Source organism: Cololabis saira, chromosome 13 (genome assembly GCF_033807715.1).
Source record: "Cololabis saira isolate AMF1-May2022 chromosome 13, fColSai1.1, whole genome shotgun sequence".
In the NCBI taxonomy this organism is placed as follows: domain Eukaryota; kingdom Metazoa; phylum Chordata; class Actinopteri; order Beloniformes; family Belonidae; genus Cololabis; species Cololabis saira.
This window is the reverse complement of record NC_084599.1, coordinates 2,932,080-2,953,009: the sequence shown is the minus strand read 5'-3', so window position 1 is coordinate 2,953,009 and position 20,930 is coordinate 2,932,080. Positions and strand designations below refer to the sequence as shown.

At 43.8% G+C, this 20,930-nt stretch overlaps 1 protein-coding gene across 2 annotated transcripts in view; it reads left to right on the top strand.

Annotated features, from left to right (window-relative positions):
• The first annotated feature begins 11,857 nt into the window (after positions 1–11,857).
• Positions 11,858–20,930, top strand: part of nlgn1 (neuroligin 1) — a 560,456-nt gene continuing 551,383 nt past the window's right edge. For both annotated transcript variants that reach the window (XM_061737367.1, XM_061737366.1), the window contains exon 1: positions 11,858–12,257. The gene's annotated coding sequence lies outside the window, so the exon portion shown is untranslated. The remainder of the gene's footprint in view (positions 12,258–20,930) is intronic.

Below are 20,930 nucleotides of genomic sequence, written 5' to 3'. Positions count from 1 at the left end.
GTTAACCAATGGTGGCGCCACCTTTACACGCGGCGGCTGTGTGTTCTCCGATTCAAAGTGTGTTATTTCCATCCTGTCTGGTTAAACACACACGCAAGACATTGGTTTACAAAGGGAGAAATGCTCAACAACAGCCGGGTTTCTCTGCGTCTACAACGTTCCTGACGACATTGCACATAAACTGTGCTCTACATGGATTACAATCCCAGTTTTGAGGGGCCTGCAGTGGCATAGACACCAGAAACAAAGGAGGGGGTGCTGAGATGGCGTGCTCACGAGGCTAAGGAAGTAAATACACAAACCACTGCTGCTAAGCATGTTCTCTGCAAATACAAAGTCTCTCGCTGACAAACTGGATGAGTGGAAGCTATTGGCAGCAGAAAAGATCCTCGGGGACTGCTTCAGACCTTCTAAAAGGTGGACGAGGTCTGTGTCTGTGGTTTCCCACTCTGACAGGATTTAGGCCACAAGATTTGAGGCTTTCGTCCAGTCAACCTCCGCTCTGTCTGTGGCTGGATGGGCTCTGGGCTCATGTTCATAAGTGGATCTGTGCTTGGTTGAGTGTCGCCTGGAGTTCTGATACCCTGTGGACTGTGGTGAATATCCTGCCGCTGGGCTTCACTCGACTGATTTGCCCTACCTCTGAGGAAGTAATGGTCAATGCGAGGCCCCTTGCTCTCTCAGACACTTTTTCCTGCCCTGATTGATTTTAAGACCCTTTTCTGTTTCCTTTTCCCAGCCACAGATGCAGGGTTGTAGCTTGCGTCCTGTCATTGTTGTCGCTCCGTCAACTACCGTGCTGATCATTTTACTCGTTGTCACTTCCATTCCAGGGTCTGTTACCATGTAGTACGCCGATGAGGCATCTTCCGCCCCCACTCTCGCACCCTCAGAGGGTGGAATCCACATCACTATGTAGTGACACGCACCTGCCAACACAGGAAGCTACCCCATGTCAGCCCCAATGGGGTCTATTCCCTCCTGTCAGCAGTCTCTTCGGGCTGTCACCAGGTCTTTCCTTGGTTGTCAGATGCCCTTTCGCTGGTCACTGGTTTTGTCAACAGACATCAGGATTCTTAATAGTAAATAAACACAGTTTTGACGGGATCAGCGGTCCGGCTCACAACGTAAAACTAAACTAGTTAAATGTGTTAACTATGTTTCTCTGCCCAGACACAAAACAGCCTCTTACGTGGATCTTTGTAGTTGTAGAAAAAGGTGGTTTGGTCTGGCCGGTCAGTGTTCCTTGGTGAACAGCTGGATGGTTACGCTCCACAGGTGATCCTGGTAAAGAGCAGCTCTCTCTCCTGCTCTCCTCATCTCCGTGTGGATGAGTGGTGCATCATGGGTACAGCAGCTGGGCCTCCTTCAGCTCCAGGTTGGTCCAAAGGCGTTCACATCGAGGCAAGGGTCCCTCTTCGGCTCATCTGGGGCTCACAATGTTTGCGCAGGTCACTCGTTGCAGCACTGCAGACTATGGTTGCTATTTCAAGGCAACCAGACGCTTCGTCAGGCACGATAATGGAGAGGCCGGCCCATTGGTAGTAGCTCTTCATGCTAAAATAGGAGCTGTGGCCTTCTTCATAGCTCACAGAGAACTCCATGGGAAAGATGACAGGGCTGAGGGGGAAGAGATCTTGGGAGAAACAGAAGGAGAAAGGGGGAGCCTGCTCTTCATAGCCAGGCCCGGGCTGCCATAACTCGACAGCGGCCCCTCTGGCGTTTTGGGGTCTCTGCCCAATGAGGAGGCTATTCCTTATCACAGAGGACTGTAAATGCAAAGGCTGCTGGGGCTTTGAGTCATTATGGAGGTTCCTTTGTTTCAAACCATGCGGTTGGCCTCAGAGTTAGGCCTCAGAACTAGGCCTCGGGATTGAAATGCAGTCTTTCCATGTTCAAGACAGGACTGTGGCCCAACAGCAGGGCCGGAACAAATGGCTGTCAGGTGTGTGTACCATATACTCCTTCAATTTCATTGACAATTTAATTTTTTTCTGGGACCACAGACTTTTTTTTTTTAAGGCAGACGGTCTCTCCCTCAACAGATCTGGAGTCAGGCTGTTTGGAGATCATCTTTTCTATGTTTGGAGTTACTGTTCTGTTCAGCTGGACAGGAACAGAAAAAAAGAGGATAAGGTACAGCCCAGTGGAAGGCTTGAGGTGGGGCTGCCCCAACCCCTGTTTGCGCCTGGAGTGGATTCTGGAGATATCTCAGACCCCTCCTGCACCAAAAAACAGGAATGAAGACACATCTTCATCCAAATCATCCTCCCCATCTGTCCCTCCGCTGGACTTCACTGACCACATGAAGGAGCTAGTCACTGCTGCCGCCAAAATGACCCAATGCCCCAGTCCTACTCCTGCACCCAAAAACCTCGCACCCCGTCACCCTCCCCCACCAGAAACTCCTAACCCACACAAGGTCTCCACTCACCAGATAAGGGAAAAGTTGCAGGATTCTCCTGGAAGATCATCGCTACAGTAAGCCCGACCTCACCTGAGTCATCTGAAACAGCTGTTGAAAGAGGCTAGTCCCCAGCGTCCAGAATACGTCCTAATACGTAGCAGAAAAAGATTAGTCAACCTTCAGAGAGGAAAGTCTCAACCAATACATGTTGTAAATGTATCACATCTTGTGTTCACTGCTCATCAGCCACAGCCAGCCCATAATAATAACAACAGGACAGATAGTACTATTAACACACTGAAACTAGCTTTACTAAATGTCAGGTCTTTGGCAGGGAAAACTTTTTTTGATTAATGATTGTATTTTAAAACAAACTAAATTTGATGTTTTTAACAAACTTTGTTAAATCAGGATAATCATGCAGCAGTTCTTTCAGAAACAACCCACCCACATCTTCAAGGCTAATCCTGGACAAAATAAGAAAGGAGGAGGAGCTGTTCTGTTTAGTGAGTTTCAAGATGGCAGCAGCAGTAAACGCTGGTCAAGAGCAGAGACCGTTTATTTAATAAATAGCTTGGAGGACCTGGAAATAATTAAAAGAACAGATGGCAGGAAACATAAAAATTGTGAGCTTTTCAAAGTTGTAGCGGCTAAGCGGCTAAGTTAGTTCTTCTTCCGGTAGTTTAACTTCCGGTCCCCCCCCCTATCCAATCAGAACCTTCCCAACCCCCAGACCTTAAGCCGAATTGGATAAAGCCGATCAAACGTGTTTTCCATGTAAACCTCAATTCAGAATTACTATTTCCATGTAAACTCGAAGGAAAATACTTTAATTATTTAATTCGGAATAATTAATTCCGGATTAAAAAACATAATGTAACCGTTGTTGTTGGGGATTTTAACACCCATATTGACAACCCTCAGGACATGGACAAAGGAATTGTGTTGTGTTCTTGAAAATTTTGGACTGACTCAACACTTGATGGAAAAAACACACAACAAAGGTCATTGTATCAATTTAATAATGTCCAATGGTTAAATTTCAATTCAATTCAATTCAATTTTATTTATATAGCGTCTAATACAACAGATGTTGTCTCTTGATGCTTTCCAGAGATCCAGAACATGAACATAAACATAAACATAAACCCCCGAGCAATTATTACATAAACAATGGCAGGTAAAAACTCCTAGTGGGAGAAAAACCTTAAGCCAAACGGTCTGGACATATGTATTTATGGTGGTTATGGTGACAGATTCTGTTCTGTCTGAGCACTCTGGTGTTTTCTTTGATAGTTTTATTAATGGCAACAGAAGCTTCCAGGCAGAGATCATCTAGAAATGGTACATAGATGGAAATATCCGAGAAATGTTTATTCAGATCTACTTTCCTCACCCCTCCTCCTCTCACCTTCAGTTAATATGCTTGTGGATTATTTAGTTAATTAGTTAACTAGTTAGTTAGTCAAATTATTAGTATTATTGATAATGCTCCGACCAAGGTGAAGGTGATCGCTGCTAAAAAAAACCTGACTAGAGAAATGCTGCATGGGTCAGAGCTGAAAAAAGAGTGAGTCGGAAAGCTTAATGCAAGTGGAAGCGGAAAATTAAATTACAGGTTCATTATGACATTTATAAATAGAGACTGAGAAAAAATAATACGGAGCTGAAGAATGCAAGGCAATCATTTTTGTCTGATATTATTGCCAAAAACAACAATATGCACTTAGTTGGCTACAGTTGACAGGCTAATAAACCCCCCTCAAGGTTCAGTTCTGAGGCCTCTGTTGTTTAACATCTATATGCTCCTACTTGATCTAATTATGAAAAAGAACAGAATGTGTTACTGTGACAACAAAGATGGCACACATGTCCATATCAAAATCTCGCCAGGAGGCTATAATCCAATTCAAGCATTGATCAAATCAAAAAAGATTGGATGTGCCAGAATTTTCTTCAATTAAATGAAAACAAAATCGAAGCAATAATGTTTGACATTAAAAGTCAGCACTCAGTTTCAAGCAGAGACTAAAAACAGATCTTCACACTGCCAGAATATATTTTAGGTCAGTAAAAAAACAGCACATCAAAACATGTCTCTCTTTAAAATATGAATGGTCTGTTTTGGTTTTCATTTACATGTTCAGATGTCACAATGAAAGCTAGCCACTGGCTAAGGCAGCCATCAATCAAAAGAACACACCCCTAATTAATCCCTCGTACAACTGCCATGGATGTGAAATCTTTATTGTGACCAAAACCATTTTCTGTACAGTTGTCATTTTTAATCTTCTTCCCCAAAGCTGTGAACTTTCTAAACCAGTAAACTACTTCATACTGTGCAATATTCTTTACTCATCTATGTGCAATATTCTCCCATCCTTTCAAGTGCAATATTCTTCCACTCATTCATGTGCATTATTATTCTGTCATTCACTCATTTTTTATAGTGTATATATATATTTATGTTTTTGTTGTTTCTCATTTTGTTGTTTACAGTCTTTGTTTTCATAGTCTTTGCATGTGTGCACTTTTACGGAGCTGCTGCCTAATCTCATTGTACCAGTGTAATGATAATAAAGGCTTTCTATTCTATTCTATTCTACTAATGTGCGGGTCAAGTGTCCAGAATGGGGTTGCTTTTGGAGTCAGCCCCCAGAGCCAGCCCCAGAGGTCAGATGACTTCAACATTTAGGTCAGAATGGTACCAATTGATGATGCTCAAATTAAATAATGGAAGCATTTTTTACTCGTTTTTTTTTTCAAATAACATCTCTTATTGCTGTACAAAACAGTATGTCGAAAACAAATATACAATTGTTTTATACCTTTGAGTTTGGATGAAGTAGCCACATCTAATTCCTTGTCTGTCTCCACAAACCTGACTATCAAAGTAAAAAAAAAAACAAGCAAACTTCCAATTATTGTAACCTAAACACAGAAAGTTTTCACTGGTTAGATTAATGTAAAATCAATTAAGTGTAACGTGGGGTAACTTTGAGAACAACAAAAAGAATATGGTTTTAGCTGGACGTTGAGATACCAATGAAGCTGACATTACCGCCTCCCGTTTTAAGCAGTCTCACTTCAGTCATAAACTTTATGCCAGAGATGGTTGATGAACCGGCTTCTGAACATGCTATGTGTAGCTTGCGTGCAATGAATTGTTGTTGAAAACCTGGAAAACCAAAACTTGCAATGTTATGAATATTCTCCTACCAATCAGGGGGAATGGATTCTTTGGCGAAACTGCGCTGAGTTGACTAATATATTTACTTGGTAAAAGTGTTGCCAACTCCTCAGCAGTCATCAGGGAAAGAAAAAATGTAAAATAAAAAAAATAATGAAAGCTGCAAGCAGCGATGAACCTGCCCTCGCGCGTGCAATTTTCACCAATAAAGGTCAAGGACTCAAAACCAAGTCCAATGACACCACCCACGACTCTTTATGTCAAACCATTCAAAAGTTATAGCAGAACATATCAAATATGGACTAATCAGATGAAGGGTGGGCACGCTTTTTGGCATCTATCACCGCCACGGTAACGCTTTTGACTGAGAAAAGTGGTTTTGATGGATAACACACCTGGGTGCACGTTACGGTTCGGGGTGAAGAAGTGGCCGAAGCAATGGCATAAATTGCGCCAAAATTACACGTTTAATTGAAAATGGCCGACTTCCTGTTCGGTTTGGGCCATGGCGCCAAGAGACTTTTCTTTAAGTTGCGACATGATACAGGTGTGTACCGATTTTCGTGCATGTACGTCAAACCGTATTGTGGGGCTTGAGGCACAAAGTTTTCTAGGGGGCGCTGTTGAGCCATTAGGCCACGCCCATTAATGCAAACCATTAAATATCACATTTTTCACCAGGCCTGGCTTGGTGCAAAATTTGGTGACTTCTGGGGCACGTTTAGGGGGAAAAAAGGCCTTCATTTCGTCTGAAAAATAAAAACGAGAAAAATGAGAAAAACTCCTACAGATACAATAGGGCCTTCGCACTGTCAGTGCTCGGGCCCTAATTAAATGTTTATTTTTATCCAGTGATTTGCACTATAACGTTATTTTTCATCTAACTTCAACAGTTTTAGATTTATTTTTTATTCTGAAATCGCTGAATTTTCAATTCAATTCAATTCAATTTTATTTATATAGCGTCTAATACAACAGAGTTGTCTCTAGACGCTTTCCAGAGACCCATACCCAGAACATGACCCCCGAGCAGTTATTACATAAACAATTTTCATCCTTTCTGTTCAAATACTGCCTCACTGAGACTTGTGGTGACGCTGCAGCCAGATGAGCATCATCATGGATTGCACGATGACAAAGTGAAGCAACGAAGTGAGGCAACGAAGTGAGGCAACGAATTGAGGCAACGAATTGAGGCAACGAATTGAGGCAACGCAGTGAGGCAACGAAGTGAGGCAACAAAGTGAGGCAACGAAGTGAGGCGACAAAATGAGGCGACGAAGTGAGGCGACGAAGTGAGGCGACGAAGTGAGGCGACGAAGTGAGGCGACGAAGTGAGGCGACGAAGTGAGGCGACGAAGTGAGGCAACGAAGTGAGGCAACGAAATGAGGCAACGAATTGAGGCAACAAAGTGAGGCGACGAAGTGAGGCGACGAAGTGAGGCGACGAAGTGAGGCGACGAAGTGAGGCGACGAAGTGAGGCGACGAAGTGAGGCGACGAAGTGAGGCGACGAAGTGAGGCAACGAAGTGAGGCAACGAAATGAGGCAACGAATTGAGGCAACGAATTGAGGCAACGAATTGAGGCAACGAATTGAGGCAACGAAGTGAGGCAACGAATTGAGGCAACGAAGTGAGGCAACGAAGTGAGGCAACGAAGTGAGGCAACGAAGTGAGGCAACGAAGTGAGGCAACGAAGTGAGGCGACAAAATGAGGCGACGAATTGAGGCGACGAATTGAGGCGACGAAGTGAGGCGACGAAGTGAGGCGACGAAGTGAGGCGACGAAGTGAGGCGATGAAGTGAGGCGACGAAGTGAGGCAACGAAATGAGGCAACGAAATGAGGCAACGAATTGAGGCAACAAATTGAGGCAACAAATTGAGGCAACGAAGTGAGGCAACGAAGTGAGGCAACGAAATAAGGCAACGAATTGAGGCAACGAAGTGAGGCAACGAAGTGAGGCAACAAAATGAGGCGACGAATTGAGGCGACGAATTGAGGCGACGAATTGAGGCGACGAAGTGAGGCGACGAAGTGAGGCGACGAAGTGAGGCAACGAAATGAGTTAACGAAATGAGGCAACGAATTGAGGCGACGAATTGAGGCGACGAATTGAGGCGACGAAGTGAGGCGACGAAGTGAGGCAACGAAATGAGGCGACGAAATGAGGCGACGAATTGAGGCGACGAATTGAGGCGACGAAGTGAGGCGACGAAGTGAGGCGACGAAGTGAGGCGACGAAATGAGGCGACGAAGTGAGGCGACGAAGTGAGGCGACGAAATGAGGCGACGAAGTGAGGCGACGAATTGAGGCGACCAAGTGAGGCGACGAATTGAGGCGACGAAGTGAGGCGACGAATTGAGGCGACAAATTGAGGCGACGAAATGAGGCGACAAAATGAGGCGACGAATTGAGGCGACGAAGTGAGGCGACGAAGTGAGGCGACGAAGTGAGGCGACGAAGTGAGGCGACGAAGTGAGGCGACGAAGTGAGGCGACGAAGTGAGGCGACGAAGTGAGGCGACGAAGTGAGGCAACGAAATGAGGCAACGAATTGAGGCAACGAATTGAGGCAACGAATTGAGGCAACGAAGTGAGGCAACGAAATGAGGCAACGAATTGAGGCAACGAATTGAGGCAACGAAGTGAGGCAACGAAGTGAGGCAACGAAGTGAGGCAACGAAGTGAGGCAACGAAGTGAGGCAACGAAGTGAGGCAACGAAGTGAGGCAACGAAGTGAGGCAACAAAATGAGGCGACGAATTGAGGCGACGAATTGAGGCGACGAAGTGAGGCGACGAAGTGAGGCGACAAAATGAGGCGACGAATTGAGGCGACGAATTGAGGCGACGAAGTGAGGCGACGAAGTGAGGCGACGAAGTGAGGCGACGAAGTGAGGCGACGAAGTGAGGCAACGAAATGAGGCAACGAAATGAGGCAACGAATTGAGGCAACAAATTGAGGCAACAAATTGAGGCAACGAAGTGAGGCAACGAAGTGAGGCAACGAAATAAGGCAACGAATTGAGGCAACGAAGTGAGGCAACGAAGTGAGGCAACAAAATGAGGCGACGAAGTGAGGCGACGAAGTGAGGCAACGAAGTGAGGCAACGAAGTGAGGCGACGAAATGAGGCGACGAAATGAGGCGACGAAATGAGGCGACGAATTGAGGCGACGAAGTGAGGCGACGAATTGAGGCGACGAATTGAGGCGACGAAGTGAGGCGACGAATTGAGGCGACGAATTGAGGCGACGAAGTGAGCCGACGAAGTGAGGTGACGAATTGAGGCAACGAATTGAGGCAACGAATTGAGGCAACGAAGTGAGGCAACGAAGTATGGCAACGAATTGAGGCAACGAATTGAGGCAACGAAGTGAGGCAACGAAGTGAGGCAACGAAATGAGGCAAGGCAGTGAGGCAACGAAGTGAGGCAACGAAGTGAGGCAACGAAGTGAGGCGACGAAGTGAGGCGACGAAGTGAGGCGACGAAGTGAGCCGACGAAGTGAGCCGACGAAGTGAGGCGACGAATTGAGGCAACGAATTGAGGCAACGAATTGAGGCAACGAAGTGAGGCAACGAAGTATGGCAACGAATTGAGGCAACGAATTGAGGCAACGAAGTGAGGCAACGAAGTGAGGCAACAAAGTGAGGCAACGAAATGAGGCAAGGCAGTGAGGCAACGAAGTGAGGCAACGAAGTGAGGCAACGAAGTGAGGCAACGAAGTGAGGCAACGAAGTGAGGCAACGAAGTGCTGCAACGAAGTGAGGCAACGAATTGAGGCAACGAAGTGAGGCAACGAAATGAGGCAACGAATTGAGGCAACGAAGTGAGGCAACGAATTGAGGCAACGAATTGAGGCAACGAAGTATGGCAACGAATTGAGGCAACGAATTGAGGCAACGAAGTGAGGCAACGAAGTGAGGCAACAAAGTGAGGCAACGAAATGAGGCAAGGCAGTGAGGCAACGAATTGAGGCAACGAAGTGAGGCAACGAAGTGAGGCAACGAAGTGAGGAAACGAAGTGCTGCAACAAAGTGAGGCAACGAATTGAGGCAACGAAGTGAGGCCACGAATTGAGGCAACGAATTGAGGCAACGAATTTAGGCAACGAAGTGAGGCAACGAAGTGAGGCACGAAGTGAGGCAACGAAGTGAGGCACGAAGCTTAGCAGACAGGTTTTCAATGCTTTGGTTTTGTCGCAACTGGATTATTGTTTTGTAGTTTGGTCAAATACTTCGGTTAAGAATGTGAAGAAATTACAAGTGACACAAAATAAAGCTGCACATTGTACTCTATTGTGTCCTTAAATATCTAAGGTGTCCAGCAGCATAAGAATCCGGGCTGGTTATCTATAAGACAAAGGTCTACGTATACTTTTAATTTTCTTGAATAGAATTACAGGTAGTGTAAACCCTTTCACAATAAAGGTGAAAAGTGATCATGTATTTATGTCTGAGAATGATGGTGATTTAGTTCTCCTGTGTGTTGTCATCTCTATTATTGTTTCGTTTGTCATGTATAACGTATGTCTGTTATGTATTAAGTGTTAATTTGTGTGTTGTGTGAATGTCGGACCCCAGGAAGAATAGCTAATGCTGTTGCTAATGATAATGGGGATCCTAAATAAACCAAACAAACATCTTTGTCACATTTTTAACTTTTTGTCCTGGGTGAGCTTACGAAACCCAGGACAAAATGGGTCCACCATGCCTGGGTACTAAAATACAGTTGGACGATAAATTGACTCCCCTCTTGCAGCTTCATGCAGTGTGTGCGCATGTGGTTTTGTGTACTTAGCCAACTAGGTCATTTCACATACATTTTTACTGCATCAAAACAACAAGTTAGGAGGACGTCCCCAGTTCCCTCAAACGCAGTCTGATACAATCTTGATAACAAAACCGTGATGTCAGTGTTGATCAGCAGTTTCACACTCAACCATCTTCACACAGATGATAATCTCAGTTCATTCGTTCAGTTAAGGAACAGGATACATCTCATATTTAACACCAGAAAGGACAAGAACACAGCAGATCATAGCTTTACACACACGCACGCACGCACGCACGCACGCACGCACGCACGCACGCACGCACACACACACACAAAACATGTTTTTTTCCCCATTTCTATGGTCTAAATTTAAAACATGCAATTATATAATAATCAATTGAGTATATTATGTGTTTTAATCCATTCTAACATTTTTGAATAAAAAGGAAACAATAAGTTTAGCAGTGACAATCGTCAGGGATTGTTTTAAAAAAATATTTTTCATCCTTGGTTTACAGCTTAAGAAAACTCAAATATCCTATCTCAAAAAATTACAATATTCTGGGAATCTTAATCTTAAACTTCAAGCCATAATCAGCAATATTAAAATAATAAAATGCTTGCAATATTTCAGTTGATTTGTAATGAATCCAGAATGTATGACATTTTTGTTTTTTTAAATTGCATTACAGAAAATAAAGAACTTTATCACAATATTCAAATTTTCTGAGACAGTCCTGTATGTGTGTATATATATATATATATATATATATATATATATATATATATATATATATATATATATATATAGGGCTGTCAAACGATACATTTTTTTAATTGAGATTAATCGCATGTTGTCCATAGTTAACTCACGATAAATCGCATATTAATCGCACATATTTATTCACACATTTTTTGCTGTTCTAAATTACCTTTAGGTATTTTTTTTAATGTTTTTAATACTGTTAAAAACATGAGAAAGGGTAAATATGCTGCTTTATGCCAATGTTTATTCAACTTTCCACAAAAAAAAGATTACTTAGAAGAGGCCTTAAGATTCCTTGTTTTTTTAAGCAGCTCAATGTAAAACAATGCAACAAAACATATGCATCACAAATATTGTACAAGAAGTGCATTGGTCAGTTCACTTTATGACAATATTTCTAATTTTCCTGTATGTTTAGGTATATATATATGTTTAACACTTGCAGAAGTTTGTTTTTCTCTCTGATTCTGGTGTTCCTTTAAGAGCGCGCCGGGGCGGGCTGCAGTTCCCCGCACGGCCGCTAGGCGCGTCTCTGCTCCACGGATGCCGGCGGAGAGGACGCCGGAGCGGGGGAGAGAGAGGACGGGCTGCTCTCAGCCAAGTGGAGCCGGGATCGTGAGGAGCTAGACGATGGAAGGGGGGGGGGGTTTGGAGGAAAAATCCCTCTTGTTCTTTTTTTTTTTTTTCCTTTTCTTGAAATCAAACATTCCCCCTGTATAAGATGTAGCCCGGTGAACATCCGAAGACCCAGAGCGTGAGGTCTCTTCTGTGGCAGGATAAATGTCATTTCCCAAATAGTTCTGAATAAAAAACGCTACATTTTGGGGGATTAACGTGCACTTGTTTTGGATGGAAGGCGGAGGAGGGGTTTCCTCAATTTGTTTCAGCCTGTGTTATAATTGTTGGACCTCAATTAACCCGAGTTTTGTGGAGTAGAAAGTGCGCCAGTCTTATTTTTTTATTCTAAGGCTCCTTCCCAGCGCGGAAGCGAGCGGATTTCCTCGGTTGGAGATGTGTCTGTGCTTTTGGGAGGAATGGACATTTTCCTAACGGGACGCAGCGCACAGAGGAGTATTTCCTGAGGTGGAAAAGCGGCGGATGGAATGCATCAATAACGGTAAGTAGCCTCCACCATTCCGTCCACAGGAGGGATGGAAACAATCCCAGCCTTGCTCTGGTTAATTCAGCCGTTAAATCCTGCAACTGCGATGCAGCTGGCTGCTGTTTAGTTGTTGATTTTGTTGAGTTATCATGGAGATGTCGCCATGGCCAAGTTGCACTTGAGATACATCATGTATTTTCATCCCATACTTTGTGAAACGGGGGGTTTGTAATAAGAAAATGAATGCGGAGTGCAACATTTGACCAAAAAAAAAAGCATCTCCTCCTTCATCATCTGCCACTTTTGACTCTGACTCCGCTCCAGCTCGGGGACGCGCATAGTTGCGCGCACTCGCCGGACATCTGCAAAAAACAGTCGGTGCACAAAATCCGACTTTTCCTTCAAAGACTCATGTTTTTTTAATCTTTTTTAAATGCATGTCATAGCTGGCTGTGAGATTCCGGCCCATGACATGCTGCATGTCTGCGTCCCTCCTCCGGTGCGCGCCCCCGCAGATGCGCGTGCGTGTGGACATCATTTGTCGCTTATCAGTTTCTGTGCATGAAAGAGGAAATGAGTGGAATTTGATCAAACCCTCATCGACATCTGGCTGAACGCCAGCAGACACCAGGCTGCGTTTCAGTGCGAATGCTTGTTAAAGGCATGGATGAAAATACAGTGTTCCTGCAGCACTCTGTCATCTCTGCTTTAATGAAGGTAAATAAGTTATTAGGCTGATCACTGTGTCAGGATGGAAGGAGAGGAGCGTGCGTGAGCGTGTGCACGCTTGATGAAAGGGGTCTCTCTATCCTCCATCCAACCATCAGGAGAAGAGAGCAGGAGCAGGAAAAGTTGCGCCTCTCGGCCGCTGTGGGGGCACCATCACCTTAGAAACCGGGCTGCATGCAGCAGCTGTGTGTGTGTGTGTGTGTGTGTGTGTGTGTGTGTGTGTGTGTGTGTGTGTGTGTGTGTGTGTGTGTGTGTGTGTGTGTGTGTGTGTGCGTGTGTGTGTGCGTGTGCGTGTGCGTGTGCGTGCGCGTGTGCGTGCGTGTGTGTGTGTGTGTCTCAACTCCTCATCACTAAAAAGATCAGGGAGATAAAGCGTCGGGGTGCTCCAGTGTGGTCTTTGTAAATAGTCTCAGGTCATATTATCCCATAACAAACACCGGCCGGTGCAGACTTGCTTTTTGCCGAGGTGAGAAATGGCTGTTTGTGTTTATGTGGACGCAAACATTACCGTGCAAATGATTGTAATCCAGCACGAGTGCTCAAACATGTGTCCCGACTGCTGTTTGAATGTGTTGACCATCCCTCTCCTCCTTCCACACGTGCACCCAAAACTGCTGAAATTGTTCCACATGTAACAATAATAATGATAATAATAATATATCTTTTTATGTATTGGAGCCTTTCTACACCCAAGGTCACCTCACAGAAAAACTAAGACATTACAAAAGCAAGAAAATGGAACATGTAAATGTTGTAGGCCTGTGTTGAAAAAAATCGATTTTCCGATTCTAAATCGATTCTCATATTAATTCCTAAAAATCGATTCGTTTGTCGATTTTTTTTTTCCATCATTACATCACAACTTTTGGTATTTTTTTTGTTTATGCCCAAAAAAGGATGTTTTGTTGGACACAATGTTCTTGCCTTTAAATATCTTTAAAGGTATGAAAACATTAAGGTTTTCAGTTATAATTGCATAAATTGTCTATAGTTCATTCCTTTATATACTGTTTTGGGGTTACATGGAAAAAAATTTAAACGGAATGTGTTAAAAAATAAAACCGATTTTATACGTTTGCTGCCCTGGATCTGGTTGGTAATTCTGCCACATGATGTTGGTGAAAGCAAAAAATACTTGCTGTTGAATCTCAATATGATACTAGTATTAATATGTTGCAGAACTATAGTCATATAATTCAAGCAACAGCTAAAAAAACTGTTTTAATAACACTAACCCAAATCGATATCGGAATCGAATCGGATCAAGTCTTTGATAATCGATTCTGAATCTTAAGAATCATTTGAATCGACCCCCAGCCCTGAACTGTTGCATTATAAAATTATGTCTATTAGGAATACGTGCACAGTTGGTTGTCCATAAATAAGACTGCAGAGCTTCCATCCAGTCGACCGTCCGCTGTACCAGTTAGATACTGCTCAGGGATCAACAGAAAACAGAAACAGCACTCCACTCTTTCTACTCGCTGCAGGACTCCCACGGGACTGACACGTGCACATTTGTACGTGAGGACAGTTTGGCATCACAAGGTAACATGAGCAATGTATGCACCGGGAATGAGACTGGACCACACCAAGAAAACACACACAGGAACACAGACTACTACTACTACTACTGCTACTGCTACTGCTACTACTACTACTACTACTGCTACTACTACTACTACTACTGCTACTGCTACTGCTACTGCTACTACTACTACTACTACTACTACTACTACTGCTACTGCTGCTACTACTACTGCTACTGCTACTACTGCTACTACTACTACTACTACTACTACTACTACTACTACTACTACTGCTACTACTACTACTACTACTACTACTGCTACTGCTACTACTACTACTACTGCTACTGCTACTACTACTACTACTGCTACTACTACTGCTACTGCTACTACTACTACTACTACTACTGCTGCTGCTACTGCTACTGTTACTGCTGCTGCTGCTACTGCTACTGCTACTGCTGCTACTGCTACTGCTACTGCTACTGCTACTACTGCTACTGCTACTACTACTACTACTACTACTGCTACTGCTACTGCTGCTGCTGCTACTGCTACTACTACTGCTACTGCTACTACTACTACTACTGCTACTACTACTGCTACTGCTACTACTGCTACTGCTACTACTACTACTACTACTACTACTACTACTACTACTAATGTCATTTAGCACACTGGTCTCCAACCTTTTCTGGACCGGACCGGTTTAATGTCTGACAATATTTTCACGGCCCAATCTAAAGGTGTAGCTGAAACTAAATAAAATGACAAGATCGGCATTAAAAACTGTGGTATTTTCTCTATAGTAATAATAATAATAATAAATAATACAACATAATTTTCGAAAAAATAAAATGAAATAAAGGAAATTGTAAATTACCTTTAATATGAGTATTTCTATAAATGTTTGTTTTCTTATTAACGTTATTTAAAGCCAGGCTTTTATTTTATGTGTGATATTTAGTGCTTTCATTTTGAAGGCTACTCGCCGAGACCTCGTCAACATCCGGCGCTTTGGACTTTAACGGTAAAAGTTTAATGGCAGTAGAAAGTGTGTCTGAAAAACTAAACTAGTGTCGGGAATGCTAAAGTTCCCGACACTTTAGCAGGTGCAAAAAGCACCTGCTGATGAGGATTTGTGCAAATGTACCAAATGACCCCCGCGTTGGAGACCACTGATTTAGCAGACGCCTTTATCCAAAGCGACTTACATCTGAGAGAACAACACAAGCAAGAAATCCCATAGTTCAGGTCCAGCTGGATCAGTGCTGGTCAGACTGTCGGGAGTCCCGTTGGACACACGTGCTGCCATGCCACTGCTAGAATATATATATGTTTTTTTTTAAATAAGAAAGCTATGTCTAAGAAGACACCATCTTGTCGTAAGTGCATGCATCTTACTAGATGCCGACGTGCTCCTTAAAGAGCTGGGTCTTTAGCTTGCTCTTAAAGGGGACCTATTATGGCATTTAATGTATATTTTAAACAGGCCTTGAATGTCTTAAAAACAATCAAAAACTTGTTTTTTCTACATAAAACAGAAATTCAGCCTGTGGGCCATGTCTATAGTTTTACCGCTTCTAACCCCATTATCTGTGAGGGATTCTGAGGGGGCGGGGCTATGATAATGAGGCTCTGTGCTGATTGGCTGCCTGATTGACGTGTAGCAGGGGAGGGAACAAAGCCTCTCCGGCCAGAGCAGCAGCTGCATACACAAAGCGTGTCCCATGCGAGCGAGCTTGAGTGACAAAATAAATTCCATTGCTTTATTTTCTATTGGACTGTCCTAACTGGCCGCGAGTTTAACGGTTTCAGTGTGGACAGAGAGAGTTTAAAGGTTTCAGTGTGGACAGAGAGAGTTTAAGGGTTTCAGTGTGGACAGAGAGAGTTTAAGGGTTTCAGTGTGGACAGAGAGAGTTTAACGGTTTCAGTGTGGACAGAGAGAGTTTAACAGTTTCAGTGTGGACAGAGAGAGTTTAACAGTTTCAGTGTGGACAGAGAGAGTTTAACGGTTTCAGTGTGGACAGAGAGAGTTTAATGGTTTCAGTGTGGACAGAGAGAGTTTAACGGTTTCAGTGTGGACAGAGAGAGTTTAACAGTTTCAGTGTGGACAGAGAGAGTTTAACAGTTTCAGTGTGGACAGAGAGAGTTTAACAGTTTCAGTGTGGACAGAGAGAGTTTAACGGTTTCAGTATGGACATAGAGAGTTTAACAGTTTCAGTGTGGACAGAGAGAGTTTAACAGTTTCAGTGTGGACAGAGAGAGTTTAACAGTTTCAGTGTGGACAGAGAGCGTCCGATGTCACGCAGCTCCACGTGATAGTCGGACGCTCTCATGCAGTTATGACACGGTGTAAACGGATCTTAAGCCTGAATTACGGTTCTGCGTTAAATCAATGCGTACCCTACGCCGTAGGCTCTGCGTTGGTGTAACACAGAACCATAAATCAGCCTTTAGTTCCCTGAAGAGGGAACGGGTCACCTCGTCTTCACACTAATTCACACAGGAAGATTTAATTGAATTCTAAACAGGTACACCACAGTTATTTCCTCATCATTTAATTTCTTATGTTACAAGACAAATGAACCATGTTAACTGTAAAAAAATCCCAACACATTGGGACAAATGGCGACTTTATTGTTAAAAAAATAAAAGAACATAAGTTGTATATAAATAACATTAATGCACTATTGCTGGCTCAAGGAAGGGCCGTGCCTCTTCTGACGGTGTCGTTGAACAGCTCCAGGTGCTTGGAAGATCTGAAACCATAAACAGAAATAAATGTATTACGGTACTAATAGAGCTCCGTAACACAGAGTAACACCGGAGCTAAGCTAAATACTTAGCCCATGCAAAGATCATACTTGTAAACAAATATAAATAACATAAAAAAATAACGTCACTTAACGCTGACTTGTGTGCAGTTGCCGGGTCCGTTCTGTTGGCACTGATCCTTTTATGAGGGTAAATGTCGATGCAAAACCTCATTTTTACTGTCCCTCGTTGTTCAAACAGCCACCGCTGATGAACAATGGCGGAGCTCCAGCCGGTGGAGTTAGTTGTGGGCGTGGTTCCAGCAGCGGAGGAGACCTATGGAAATCAGCGCCTGTCGTTACGTAATGACGGGAGCAGAATCTGAACGGCTCGTAGAGGACACATGACACTGGAAAGATCCTCCGGGCGGCTGTACAGACACTACAGAATTTGGTTGCTTTCCTCCTTCTCTGAGTTGGCAGGCTGAGGGGAGACCACTTTATATATGTTAAAGCAAGAAAAAACCTGTTTTACATAATAGGTCCCCTTTAAAAGTAGGTCCAGACCTGCAGATCTGACAGTTTGGTAGGTCGTTCCACCATCAGGGAACAATGATGTCTGATACTGATTTCACACCACGTTGTGGTGGAAGAACCAGGCGTCTTTCACTGGCTGAGAGGAGCTGTGGATGAAGGAGTGATGGTAGAGGGAGAGTAGCTCTGGATGAAGGAGTGAAGGTAGAGGGAGAGTAGCTCTGGATGAAGGAGTGAAGGTAGAGGGAGAGTAGCTCTGGATGAAGGAGTGAAGGTAGAGGGAGAGTAGCTCTGGATGAAAGAGTGAAGGTAGAGGGAGAGCAGCTCTGGATGAAGGAGTGAAGGTAGAGGGAGAGTAGCTCTGGATGAAGGAGTGAAGGTAGAGGGAGTTTAGCTCTGGATGAAGGAGTGAAGGTAGAGGGAGAGTAGCTCTGGATGAAGGAGTGAAAGTAGAGGGAGAGTAGCTCTGGATGAAGGAGTGAAGGTAGAGGGAGTGTAGCTCTGGATGAAGGAGTGAAGGTAGAGGGAGAGTAGCTCTGGATGAAGGAGTGAAGGTAGAGGGAGTGTAGCTCTGGATGAAGGAGTGAAGGTAGAGGGAGTGTAGCTCTGGATGAAGGAGTGAAGGTAGAGGGAGAGTAGCTCTGGATGAAGGAGTGAAAGTAGAGGGAGAGTAGCTCTGGATGAAGGAGTGAAGGTAGAGGGAGTTTAGCTCTGGATGAAGGAGTGAAGGTAGAGGGAGTGTAGCTCTGGATGAAGGAGTGAAGGTAGAGGGAGAGTAGCTGTGGATGAAGGAGTGAAGGTAGAGGGAGAGTAGCTCTGGATGAAGGAGTGATGGTAGAGGGAGAGTAGCTCTGGATGAAGGAGTGAAGGTAGAGGGGGTGTAGCTCTGGATGAAGGAGTGAAGGTATCGAGGAGCCGTTTGGGTAATTGTTTGGTAGCCAGAAGCAGAGCTTTTCTTCAGACGGCACAGTAAACTCCACAAAGAAAGCTGAGCTTCCAACTTGGAACCTTCTTACTCCGCGGGGCCGTTGCTAAACGCTGCATTGCTCTTCTGAAGCTAAAAACATTTGGTCCAAACATGATATGGGCCTGTGGATAAAAGTGAAAAGGGATGACTGTGCGTGTGTGAGGATGGGGTTTATGCACAGTCAGTTCCCACTTTCAAGGGCTCTGAACTGCATCGTTCAGCCTTCAAAGACAGAAAGCATCTCCTCACATCTCCCATCGTGTGCAGCTCCCCTGGTCCAACCTTTCCTATTTCCTGTCCTCTTTAATTATATTATTGTTTATCAGTCCTTTACTACGACGGAGTATTAGGGCCAAACTAAGACAAAAAAAATTGAAATAACGAGAATAAAGTCATAATATTATGAGAATAAAGTCGTAATATTACGAGAATAAAGTCATAATATTATGAGAATAATATATAATATATAATTGTGCCCACCCAAACGTTATGGGGATCCTTTATTTTTTTATAATTATATTTTTTTATGAATATAAAAAAATATCACAGAATATCTATACCGTTTCTGATTGGGTGGGCACTGCGCATCATTTTTAGACACAGCAATGAACGGCGGAGGGACCCGACGTCCCAGCAAAATGAGACAACAGAGAAGTTCAGAACAGAACACACTGAAGGCTGATTTATGGTTCCGCGTTACACCAACCCAGAATGGTGCACGTCGCTGCGTACTCTACGCCGTAGGCTACGCCGTACCCTGCGGTGTAGCCGTGGCTCCAGAGCCTGCAGGGGACCGCAGCACCGTCACCCGCACCAGCACACCGGTTGCCAGTCGGTCTGGAGGAGCGGGGGGGGGGGTTGCACTGGGACACTCTGAGCCGAGGACGACCCGTGGGAAGCGGACACGGGGGCTGGAAGCAGAGAGAAGGCTGGAAGCAGAGAGACGTGACGAGTGCGCGCATGGGACAGAGGGGGGTGTGGGCGGGACTTAAAATGAAGGCATCTGATTGGTTCTTTCCCCCCTGCCAAGCCTCTGGTCCTCTGACCAATCCGTTCCATTCGGTGGGCAAAAAACAGATTGGTCAGAGTTTTTACAGGATTTAAGCTGTCAGAGAGGTCGGATTTTTTTCTTTCCTTTTTCTGAACACATTATTCACTGGCTACTCTCAGGATGGAAGGACCATTTCACCCAGTATAACAATAAATGTTTTTGAATACGATCACAGACTATACCTTTAATCTTTTGGCACATCAGCATCAAATTATTATCAGTATAAGGACTTTAAAACGATTGTGCAAACGACTGCGTCTATTTCGAAGTAGGAACCACACAGACTTGGAAGAAATTGCGTCTTTTGTGGAAGAGGAAAATCTTTCTGATCATCCTCAACAAAACCTCTTTGAATGGCAGCAGATGGAACCACCGCTAGCCTTGCAGTCACCACTACTATACTATACTATACTATACTATACCATACTATACTATACTATACTATACTATACTATACTATACTATACTATACTATACTATACTATACTATACCATACCAGACAGCTCCTCTTCCACAAAAGATGTATGTGCTCTTCCTGTTAGAATTCTCACTTTATTCTCGTAATATTACGACTTTATTCTCGCAACATTATGACTTTATTCTCGTTATTTTACGACTATATTTGTTTTTTAAACTCAGCATTAAGCGTACATTTAGTGAAAACGATGAACTGAGGCGACTCAAAGCTTATGTCTTGTCAGTTGGAGCCAGTTTTCACCCCCAAATTTACAGATAGCATCTCAGGCAGTTGTTCCTGGTCTGGGTTTGTAACCCGCTGGTTCCTCTTCCCTCAATCTTTCTGTGCATCTGCTGACTTTATTATAAGACAGGCGTGTGCGCTTCTCCTAACGTTAACCAATGAGGTTTGGTGTCTGAAGCTGTTCCAGATGGAAGTGGAAACAAAACAGCAATGATCTCACACCACCATCGCAAACTTCCCTTCACCTGAATCAGGGCATCATAACAAAAGTCCCAGTTTTGATGAATTAAGTGAACAAAACATCTATAAATTCAAAACTATTAATGGTTATTCTTTATCATTATTTTTCATTTCAGAAAAAAATACTAAAATATCTTATTGTATTAATGACATTGACACACATTTAGAATGTCATCTATTT